Here is a 12,122-nt window from a genome sequence, read left to right as displayed (position 1 = left end):
CTACTATCATCTGTAATGCCTGGCTCCGGTCTGTGACTGGCATATCTGTATTGCTTTGCACACTCTTACTTGTGTGTATAGCACATGCAAAGATTGTCCGTCCATCTTTGACATGCAGCCAACTATAGGTTTGGACCTGGTCCATGATCTCCCATGCTAAGAACACTGTGTAGCACTTTAAGACAGGAAATGAAGAATAACTTCTCCAGTTGAAACCACATGGGGAATATTAAGTAGCCAGAATGAAATGAGCAGAAATGGAATTTAGCCAAAACATCCAACCAGCACCAAAGCTATTGAAAGACGGACCATAATAACCACATAAGATCAGAACCTCCATTTAACGACCTAACCAAAATGTGGCATCTCCAGCATTATAGTGCCCCTCACAGCTGCTTTGGGTGTTCAGTACTAAAGAGTGCCACCTACCGAGTTGTCATTGAACTTTGCCACTCATCATGGATGCGCTTAAACTGGAAAAGTCCCCATATGTCAGCTCAGTCTCCTAGCCTTTTACACTTGCTGTTCATCAAGCAGGATGAGCTGCAAAGCCCTGTTCACTCTACAGGGCACTGTGTTCTCTCACTCACTGCCCTCCCTTTGTTAAAGTCATGGATCTCCCACACATTCCGAAATTCTGCACTGGCAGGGCAGGCCCACTGGTTCTGGAGAGAGGAGAGAGCTTTATGAACCAGAGCTGGGCACTTTGTACCCTCAGATATTCGCTGGCTGCATTGGGAGGGCTCTCTGTGCTGCTCCATGCAGCAGGCTGTAGCTCCTACTCTGCCCACAGCATACACATTCTGTCGAGCAGAGCACTAGAGCCGCACCTCTTTTGACACTGCTGCAGGAATTTAGAGGGGTAAGGTTCATCTCCAGGTGCCACTACTACTTAATTGCTTTTGACTTGGTGAGGTGATAGTCCCTGTTAGCTTGTCTCCTCATCTCACCTCTCCCCCAGGTTTGCTTTGTGCATATAGTCTGCATGACCTGCATTTCAGTTGCCCCAGTTTGTGGAGGGATGGCTCATGATGCCAGGACCGAATATTTAGCTGGGAATGGGTGATGGGGGGATGGATCGCTTGATGATTACCTATTGTCTTCATCCCCTCCGGGGCACCTGGCATCGTCTGTTGTCAGAAAATCGGATACTGAGCTATATGGACCTTTGGTCTGACCCAGCATGGCCGTTCTGAACTTATTTTTCTGCACAGGACAGTTTTCTCCCTGAGGCAACTGTCATTTTGATGTTCTTTCATAATTAGCTTTATTTACCAAATTGGCAATTCCTCTGTTGAGAAGTAACTGATTACAGCATTCAGGGAGTTGCTGTCATCTCAAGATATACAGGTGTCTGTGAAACACACAGATGTGATCGCTCACAAAATGAACCCAATGGGTGGGGTGGGAAGAATCCAGCCATAAAAATGCAAATGCAACATTTCTGGCCTCATTCAGGTTAATGCTGGACATGTGCACTGCCACCATTGTGCAGCTCCACTGATGACAGAGTAGTTGTCTGAGGCGATCCAGTACTTCCTAATGAAACACTGGATTTGTTTAACTGGTTTTATTCCCTCTGCCATGCAGTCACCTTCCTAATCCATTGATGAGCCTTCTAACCAGAAGTCTATAAGATGAAGGTGGAGGCTGGTCATGACAGAAATCTCTTATTTTGTAGCCTCTGTATGTGCTGTCATATCCCTTACAGACTGGTGCTTTGGGTCCTGATACAGAAGAATTGAGGAGGAGAACAGGATACCTATGAAGTTGTAAATAAACTAATCTGACATGCTTTGTGTGCAGCCCAGTGATGGGGCTAGAAAGCTAGCTGCAGAAGAGGGAGTGAGGAGGAATGCCTTTCAGTCCTGGGATAATAGCTAAATCTCCAGGGAGCACTGCTGTGAAATGTTTGGTTAGCTCTCAGAACATCTCCATGCAGGATGAAATTGTGGTTTTACCTGCTTTTCAGGAAGTCCACTACACTTGTTACTCCCTCATTGCTGAATAGGGACCTTGGAAGGTGCTAGCTGCCATGTACACTCCCCCCACCCCCTATCTTTCTCTGGGCTTGGGACAGAACAGATCTGTTTGGAAAGCTCACACTGGTACTCCAAAATGAAATCCCAACTCTAGAGCCTGGCATACCTTCTGAGCAATTGTGAATGCCCTTCTTTCTACACATGACACACCAGCTCTAGTGAGTGTCTGATTTGTTTTCTTCCTTTTTCCCTGTCTTGTGTTCCTAAGAACCTTACCAAGATGGGAGACACGCTGTACTATGCATGAATCGGCTCCTGTGGGTTATCTCCCCATTTGATTCCTTGACTACCTCTTTGTGAAATCTTCAGAGTTTGTTGCAGAGCTCAAGTTTGATTTTCATGGAGCATTGTGATGGCAAGTGTCAATTAAACTTTTAAGTGCCAAAGGTTGCTATGATTAGTCTATAAAGGGGTGGATAGTTGTCCTCACCACACAACCAGTCACACTTGGCACTAATAGGCACTAACTCTCCACTAGAACAAGAAAGGACTTAATGGACTAATGAAACTGAACTGCCTTCTCACCCAAAGAAGGTGGTCTTTTCAAGGCAAGGGTGAAGGATTATGGGGGCAGCTGCTCTGTTAAAGACTTTGTTACGCGTTTAGTGGATAAATAGTACTCATTATTCAGTACTTACTCTAGCCTCTTTAACCTGCACAAAAGTCACATAGCCAGATTTTCCAATATTTCAGGTGAGCATCTGTACAGTTCATGTAGTTGTGTGTGCAAATAGGTAATTGTGTGCACAAATACAATTTGTTGGTACCATATGTGTGTCCAATTGTGATAACTGCATGTGAAAATTAGGTTTGCAGAATGCCCAGTTACAGACCGTCTGAAACTGGCCTGATAAATGGGAACTAAATAAACAACTTGTTTTCATGCAAAAGGCCCTAGAATGGGAACAGCAACAACAAAAGAAAGAAAATACAGCAAATAAAAACATAATTGTTCAAAATTTTCCAAGAGGCCTCAATGGCTCTTTAAATGCAACATTCAACTAGCACTCATAAGCTCTAATATACAAGGGCATCTCAGGCTCTCTCAACACTGAATTTGTGATCTTGCATAAAAACACAACCCATCACCTCCTGTTGTTAATATTTCATGCTTGATTTTACAAGATGCTTTATCTAATAGCCTCTCCGCATTCGTGCTTTTACCAGCTCTGCCTCATCCACAGTGAGTGAGGCTGAAGGAGGAAGGCAATTGCCAAGTGTGCCTCTAATCTTTGTAGGAGGGGTTTGTGCAGCTGTTGGGGAGAAGAGTTTGTCTCATTTCCTATTTTATAGTCTGCTGAATCCTGTGAGCTCATGCTGTGTGCTGCTTTTCCAGGCAGAATTTTCCATTTGTTTTTTAAGGTATTATTTTTATTGTCAAACTGGTTAAAAATTCCTTTCTGTAGCTTGCTAAACAGTTGGGGCCCTGGTCCCTAGAGGTGCTGAGCTTCCATTGGGGACACTGTGCCTTTCATGATCAGGTCCTTGACTTTGTATGGTGGCCTGTTGCAACAATTGTCACAGTCCAGTGAGCTGATGCTCCAGGCCCCTGTGCAAGGTGGGGGAGGTAGATCCGTGCTCCCAGAAGGGGAGGGACCAGGGCAGCAAGTGTACCATGCCACCTCTCCCCCTCCCCCTGCCCTTTGAGCCACCCAGAGTGCATCATGCAGCGCTTCAGCAGCAATTTAAAGGGCTCAGGGCTCCAGGCACAGCTGCTGCTACAGGGACCCTGGGCCCTTCAGAATTGCTTGTCCCCAGGGCAGTTGCCCCTGTTGCTCCCCATCCTCGCCACCAGTTGGTGGGTCTGGTCACAGTCAGTATAGGAGGGGAAGAAGAATAGGTTTTATATGCATGACTTTGCCTCCCTCTCTTTCTTCTACCAGTAGCTGTGGTAGAAATGCACTTATTTAAAATATAGTCTACAACTGCAGTGGCCTGTTGTTAGTCTTTGTGCGCATACAAATTAACCATTGTAAGTCACGCTGGGTTAGAGTATCTTTTGGCTATTCGCAGAGATAGTCAGGCATGCAAGTCCATGCTCTTAAGTTTTTCTTGCCTCTGACTGCCAGAAGCTGGTAGTGGAAAACAGGGAATGGATCACTCAGTGATTGTTCTGTTCATTGCCTAGCAGTAGGCATTGCTGAAAGACAAGAAACTTGGCTAGATAGACCATTGGTCTGACCCATATGGCCTTTTCTATGTTCTTACCTGCAGCTCTCCTCTCTCCAACAGGTGTAACACGGAATCTGAACAGCAGGACAGAGTTGCACAGGCATGCACCTAACACCTTCTCACCTTGAATTGAATTAATGTATAGTTGTCCTTGGGGAAAGTGGCTGTAATATTCTCGATGCGACAACCTTCCCCCACTGCCAGCTTTGTCACTGTGTTTCTCGCTATCTCCTCTTTGCCCCAGTTCTCCAGGGCTGACATATTAAGAGAGACAATGCAGACTGAAGCGCCTAAAATCTCATCATAGCATGATCTTGCAACCTCCCTTGTATGGGCAATTGTTCTGTGCAAGTCAGGATACCCCTTCCCCTCTAGTATCTCATTACACTTGCAGAGTGGTGGTAGTTTGTGGGTAGCCTGGAGCAGAGCCAAAGGGAGCAAATGGATTTTCTGCCGGCACTAGCAAGGCTCCATGTCAAAATGTGTCTCTGGCATTTAATCACAGTGCCCACACGCTTTTCATACTTTTGCAGCCAGCCAGCTCAAATCAAGGAACTTTCCTTGTCAGTCTTGCTGGAGAGATGAACAAGCAAACTGTTGTTTCTGTGCTAAAGGTAAACTCAGCTGCTCCTCTGGAATCTGATACAAACTACAGCTGGCAACCCTCCTCTATCCATGAATGCTCCAAAATACATACCCTGTTTCTATCATCTTGAGAAGTGCCTCCCCCAGATGGGTTTGGGAGTGGTGGTGTTCACAACTGATTCTTTTGGTTTCAAGTGCATAGTCTTAGCATAACCATGGCTTCTGATCTCCCAGGCATAGAAGCTCGCCAATTAGTATTGGCCCCGGGAAGACCATTCACATCAAATGGCTCTTCATGGAGTTGAGTGAAGGCATGAGATTCAAGCCCCAAAATCCTTAAGGTAGGTTTATAATAGCAATATAAGGGAATAGCAGCAAAAGGAAGACCTGCAGTAGTTTAAAGAGGATCTGGTGCAGGTAGCTCTTAAGTTGTGCTTATGTCAATTACACAAAGATTTTGCTGGGGTAAAATCCCAAGCTGACTGAGTTGTTGCTTACATATTTTTAAATTCTTGAAATGAAGTAGATAGCAGAGAGAACAACTGATTGAATAGTCTTGGAGAAGGTTGTACTGTCTCTCACCTCTTGCTCCCTCATACCTCTCCTCTGACCATGGGAGCCATCACTTGGGCCGCATTTCAGTGCCCATGGAATGTGCAGTTTTTGATCTCTCACCTGGGTTTGTCAGGCAATTGGTGCCAATGACTGTAGTATGTCTTGTGATCAGGATGCTTATCCATTAGGAGCCAGAGCTGAATCACTAACTTACTTCACGGGAAGTCCAATGATGCTAGAGAAAAATGGTGTCAATTCTTCTACTTTTGGTGTACTTACAGTGCATCGAAGATCTATTTTCAATACATCCACTCACAACCTACCCACCTAGCATAAGTGGGTGCCAATACTGTTCTGATTGTTTCTTCTTTGAGCATGGCTTAATAATAGCTGTGTTGGTACAATTTCACTGCACGCTAATATGATCCAAACATTGCTGGGTACCACAAATCTAGTAGCCTAATTCCCCTAATGTTTTTTCCCCAGCTCTCTCCATAGGCTTTAAGGTCAGCTAGTCTGACCACATGTGTAACACACAGCAACCCCACCCCTGTGGGAGAACAGAGTGCAGCCAATGCAGTGCTCCGTGATCTTGGCTCTGATGGGTACTCCAGGAATCCTAATTAGAAGAGACACAATCAGTACAAGTTTTTATTAAGTATCAAATGAACTTTAGCAATAAAAAACCTACCGTATTTTCCGGCGTATAAGACGACCCCCTAATTTTCTAGTTAAAACATAGGTTTTCGTCTTATACTCGCCGTATAAGACTACCCCCCCTTAAGAGGCCAACCGGCAGCGCCCCAGCGCCCCTCCGCCTCCCCGGCTTTGCTCCGGGTGTCCCTGGTCTGCTGGAGACGGTCCCCAGCAGACCAGGGGCACCGGGAGCAAAGCCGCAGCCGTGGCGGGGTCCCGCGCCTCCCCGGCTTTGCCAGAGCAAAGCCTCAGAGGCGCGGGACCCCTCCGCCTCCCCGGCTTTGCTCCGGGTGTCCCTGGTCTGCTGGAGACGGTCCCCAGCAGACCAGGGGCACCGGGAGCAAAGCCGAAGCGGCAGCGGGGTGCCGCGCTTCTGAGGCTGTGCTCTGGCACAGCCTCAGAGGCGCAGGACCCCGTCGCGGCTGCGGCTTTGCTCCCGGTGTCCCTGGTCTGCTGGAGACGGTCCCTGGTCTGCTGGGCTGCCCCGCTGCCGGAGCCCCTCCACGGCTTTGCTCCGCGTCTTCCTGGTCTGCAGACCAGGGAGACGCGGAGCAGCTTTTCTCGCCCCGGTCCCGCAGTCCGTGTCCTCCGGGGTGAGAAAAGCCCCGTTCGTACCTGCAAGTCGGGGGATTTTTGGGGGATGTTTTTTAGCATAAAAAGTCGTCTTATACGCCGGAAAATACGGTATTACCAATGATACTTGCTCTGCTGCCAGCACTTCATCTGCTGCTCTACTGGAATGGTCTTTTCCTAGAGGATGGCAGAGGGACTAGAGGCCTGGAAGCTTCAATTACTCTTTCAGCAGTGGATGGAGAACCTGCTACAACTGGCGGTAGTGAGCCAGAACCCATGTCACTGAAGAGTGGGCCAAGCAACACTCACTGAATTGGTTACATCTGAACCAGTGAACTTAACTAATGCCTTATAAGCCACCGTATAGCTCTTAGTTAGGGTGGGATCTGCAAAGAAACCTAGATGTTGCATTGCTAAGCATCGGGGTGCCTAACTTCTTGGTGCTTAGAAGATCACAGAAACAACACTTAAATGCACAAAGCCGAGTTAGGTGCCTACGTTCCAGTGTAATGAATAGGGGGAGAGAGATGTCCGAGACTACGATCCACATAAGCCAGCACTGTAATTTCATAGCCCCACAGCTTGAGTGAGCTGACCTGTGCTCTGAGACACAGTGAGTGGATTTTCTGTCACTGTATAGAGCTACCCTAAAATGTTTCAAGTAGTTGCTCATGTGCATTCCAATATGTTTGCATGCTGCGTGCTTGATCATTGAAAGACTTTTCCCTAGCAATGCCCATCAGGTTGGCTGTGGCACCCCTTGTGGTGATGCCTCGCAGCATCACATATATACCCCTGCCAACCGATTCCCACTTCAGTTACTTCTTTCCACGAGTGATGCTGGTTGGAGCTTCTGACTTGCTTTGCAAGTCGTTAATTCCTAGTGTTTTGGTTTTGTAGTTCTTTGTAGTGTAGATGGGTTTTGTTGGTTCATTTAGACAGATAGTTGTTCTGCAGGGATTTTCCCCTCTGCTTGTTTACTTGAGCTGATGGGACATACAGCAGCTCCAGGGCTGCTAAGTGCCAGAAGTGTATGCCCAGAGGCGACCCACATGCTGTCTGCCTACAGTGCCTGGGAGAAGGCCACCAGCAAGATAAGTGATGGTAAGGATGTTAAGCGGTTAATTAGGTAACCTTGTAACAACTGAAAATCTCCATGGTTACACAGTTACACACCAAGGGCCTTGTAGTATAAAGCTTATATTGCAGAGCCTGCAGCATGGGGAGGCAGCCAGCTCCCCAGGAGCCAGTGTGCACCAGAAACTGGCTTTTCAGCTGGCTCCCGCCTGCCAGCCCCATTCCCAGGGATCCGGCTGCCACCTCACACTGCGGGCTGTGCAATATAAAGCTGTATCAGAGGCAGCAGTGCTGTGTACCCGCTGGCTCCCTGGAAGCCTGTGCATAACCATAACGGTTTAAACAATTATACTGTTAAATCCCTAGTAGGGGGTTTACACCATGAACTGCAGCCTCTTGTAACTATTTAGTCTTTAAGGTGCTACTAGACTATTTGTTGCTTTTTAAGTTTTTCCTGTTACAGACCAACTTTGCTACCCTTCTGAAGATGACTTCTCATGGAGTCAGCACTTAGGTCCCAGCCCATGATGCAGCTTCGACTCCCTCCATATGTAGCACTCCAGTCTCGGTGCAGGGGGTCTCAGTGCTGCACCATGATGAGTGGAAGACTCATCGGTGCCAGTTCCCTTCAGGCAAAGCAGGCTCATCCACACGGCACCATTCCCACTCTCTGGTGCCCAAGAAGTCGTCAGATCTGGGCCATTCGCGCTCCAGGAGCAAGGCCGCTGAAGGCAGCCCCGCACTATGTCAAGCCTGCCCAGGTCAGACACCTCGGCTCCAGCATCATTGACTCTGGCACCCTAGGTGGGGCCATTGAGTCCGGTGGAGGAGGAGATGGATAGTCCCTCCATGCCAGACACTTGCGAGGCCACTCGGGACCTCACTGAGTTCACGGCACCAATGCCATTTGAACAACGCACTCTGCATGTGACACTGGCGGCAACTGCGGCACCAACCCATACTGTCCGCGGCACCCTCTTCCAGCCCAGCCCCAGCACAGTTGTCTTCTCTGGCCACCTCTGCATGAATGGCAACACAGGCAGCCTGTGCCCACAGTGCCATTCACAGTTCTCCCTCTGGCTCCTTTGGCACTGACACACCAGGGAAAGGCATTGGTCAGGAGCCAGCCGGGGAGCTCTTCCAGGCACCACTCACTAGCACCATCGGGCTCTGCTCCCCCATGGTCAGCGTCAGACTACCTGGCTGATTTTAACGCAGAGTCCTTTGTGTCCTGGGACTCCCGGTATCTCTCCCATTCATGGCACTGCTCCAGGCAACATTCCTGGCACGGATACCCGGGCTTCTCAGTGGCACAGGTGCAGTCTTGGCCCCCACAGTAAGGACACTGTGGGTGTACCACCAGTGCCAAGGGCAGGGACCACCTTTCAGGGCTGCCTCCATCACATCCTCCACTTGTGCACCACCAACTACCTCCTCAGTAACACCAGCTCCCTCTCTGGTGCTGGAGGTACCTGCAGGGCATGGTAACCAGGTGCCTATGGCTTGGCATCCCCATCCATGATGCCCTCCTGGACCAACCGCAGGAAGTGGAGGTCTTGGAAGACCCGATGGCACAAGAGGGTCCTGCGCTCTCAATGGCTTTGTCCTTGTTATCTTCGGATGAAGTGCTGACAGGGCACATCTTTGTCCCCCCCCCCCATCTATGGACTCTAGGGCCCCCCAGTATCTGTTTCATTGGGTGGCCCAAAACCTTAACATCGGCTGAGGAGGCGGTGGAGGGACGGGACCCTATCGTGGACATCCTCTCAGCAAGACCACCACCAAGGTGGTGGTGGTGACAGACCCCTGCATCGATCGTGCCCATGGCCGAAGGCATGGAGAGGCACTATTTTGTGCTGCAGCGAGGTAATGAACACCTTTTCATACACACCCAGCCTAGGTCTCTGGTGGTGGATTCGGTCAATCACAGGAAACATCAGGGCCACTGGGCCTCACACCCAAAAATAAGGAGGCTAAGGTGCTGGATGGAAAAAGTACTCCACTGGTGCTCTCTAGCTTTGTGTCTCAAATTCACAGGTACTCCTCAGCCTCTATGACTTTAACTCCTGGAATGCTCTCTCCAAGTTCCAGGGGGTAGGCAGGAGTTTGCAGCAGTAGGGCTGAAAGGCTGCACGGTCTCTAGACTGGCACTCCTGGCAGCTCTAGACTCTGCAGACTCGGCTGCCCACGCTATGGCAATGGGGGTCACTGTGTGCTGCAATTCATGGCTTCATGTACCTCCTGGCCAAGGTACAGCACATCATTCAGGATCTGCCCTGGGATGGTTCAGGCCTCTTTGCTGAGAAAATGGACTTGCGTCTCCATAGCCTCAAGGACTCCAGGGTCATGCTAAAATCCCTGGGAATCCACATGCCTGCTCCACAGTGCTGGCACTTGAGGCTGCAACACTTACATGCTGCTTCCCTGACCCTCCCAGACAAGATCAAGGGAGTCCTGGAGACCGGTGCGATAACTAGAGGGGCCTCCTCGCTCCTTCTCTGCTCAGTGCCCGGGCTCCTCCTGGGCCTACGCCTCACTTTTGATGTTGTACCTGAGGGCGGAATGCCAGACACTATCCTGGATCCCTCCCCACCCTTTGGGAACTGACTGGGCTCAGGTTCAGATCTACATGTCCTGAGCATGGTAGGAGTGGTGTACTCTAATTCTGCTCCCTCCCTTTCCACCAACCTCCCTTCCGGTCCCTCTTCAAGGATCCATCTCAAGAGCAACTTCTCCTCCAGGAGATGCACTCACTTAGGTGCAATAGATGAGGTTCCACAGGAGTTCAGGGGCAGGAGGATTTATTCATGGTATTTCCTTATTCCCAAGGAAAAAGGGGGCTTACGCCCCATCCTGGACCCCAGGAACTTAAACATCTTCATAAGAAAGCTCAGGCTTCTCATGGTCTCTCTGGACTTCCTTGGATCCAGGGGACTCCTACGCCGCCATCAACCTCAAGGATGCATACTTTCGCATTTCTATCATTCCAGCCCACAGATGGTTTCTGCATTTTGTAGAGGTAGACAGACATTACTGGTGCTGCCCTTTGGCCTGTCCACGGCACCCTGAGTCTTCACACAGTGCATGGCAGCGGTAGCAGTTTTTCTGCGCAGGAATTGGGTGCAGGTCTTCTCATACCTGGATGACTGGCTGATCAAGGGCAGGTAGAAGGCATGGGACTGTTCAAGACCACATTCCCCCATTTAGGCCTGATCCTCAATGTGCCAAAATCCATTCTTATTCCCATGCATATAATTGAGTTCATTCAGCCCCTTGTCAGTTCTACTCGGGCAACAGCATCCTTACCCCAGTCCTGTTGCCAGCCCATGGTGAGCCTCATCTCTGTGCTGCAATGCCTAGTCATGATGGTGCACAACCGTATGAGGTTTCTCGGGCACGTGGCCTCTTGCACCTATGTCCTGTATCATGCCCGCCTGCTCCTATGCCCACTCCAAATGCGTCTGATATCAGTCAGGGAGGTCTTAATGGGCAGCTGTAAGCCCTATACCAGGGTCACTTAACACACCAAATGGAAGCTGTTCTCCCTATGATGCCTCGGTAAGGGCACGTCTCTCTCTTCCCCCCGCCGCCCAGCAGGCCACAGTTCCTCTGCTTCTGGACTGACTCCTTAACCTCAGACACCAAGGTCTGGCTGTCTCATCCCTTATGGTACACCTTGCTTCTATCTCAGCTTTCCACCCAGGTTCGGGAGCAAAGTCCCTCTTCAGGGACCCGATAGTGGGTTGTTTCCTTTGGAGCCTGGAGTGGCTCTGCCTTCAGGTGAGGCAGCAGTTACCACCATGGGGCTTGAATTTGTTCTCTTGGCTCATATTCCCCCACACCATTCAAGCCCCTAACTACTTGCTCTCTAGCTAGGTGAGGAGAAATAGAAGAGACCCCCTTGTGCTTTGTGCCGAAGCTAAGGTCTAACTGGCAAAGTTGTAGAACAAATGCCCAGCAGGAAAGTTTTTCCTAATTGTGCTCAAGCAGGATGTGTGCACCTTTCTTGGAATTATGTGGCATTGGCCAAGACAGGATAGTGAACTAGATGGACTGTGGCTCGAATTTGATGAGGGCAACACCTAAGGTCCTAATGGTTTTAAGATTGAGTTGTGAGATTTTGATTTTAAACTACTTGAGCTCGCTTAAATGAGGACCCAGCTTGAGTGATTATCCCACAGCAAGAATCAGAGGGCCTGTTCCTTCCAAGCCATCAATTTGGCAGGGACCGCTTGAGTGTTCCTTTTGATCTGCTGGCTCTACAAGAGACTGCATTGTGTTGAGTAGTATTTTATCCAAACAGGGAGTGCCATTGTAAGTCAGCATTAGCTAAACACAGCATTAAAAATAAAGCACAGCTATTAATTTAATGAGCTCCTTGTTACAACTGTCATAAAGCAAGGAAATAGGAGCTCTGCCAGT

Source organism: Pelodiscus sinensis, chromosome 11, assembly GCF_049634645.1.
Source record: "Pelodiscus sinensis isolate JC-2024 chromosome 11, ASM4963464v1, whole genome shotgun sequence".
Classification (NCBI taxonomy): domain Eukaryota; kingdom Metazoa; phylum Chordata; order Testudines; family Trionychidae; genus Pelodiscus; species Pelodiscus sinensis.
This window is presented reverse-complemented; position numbering follows the sequence as displayed.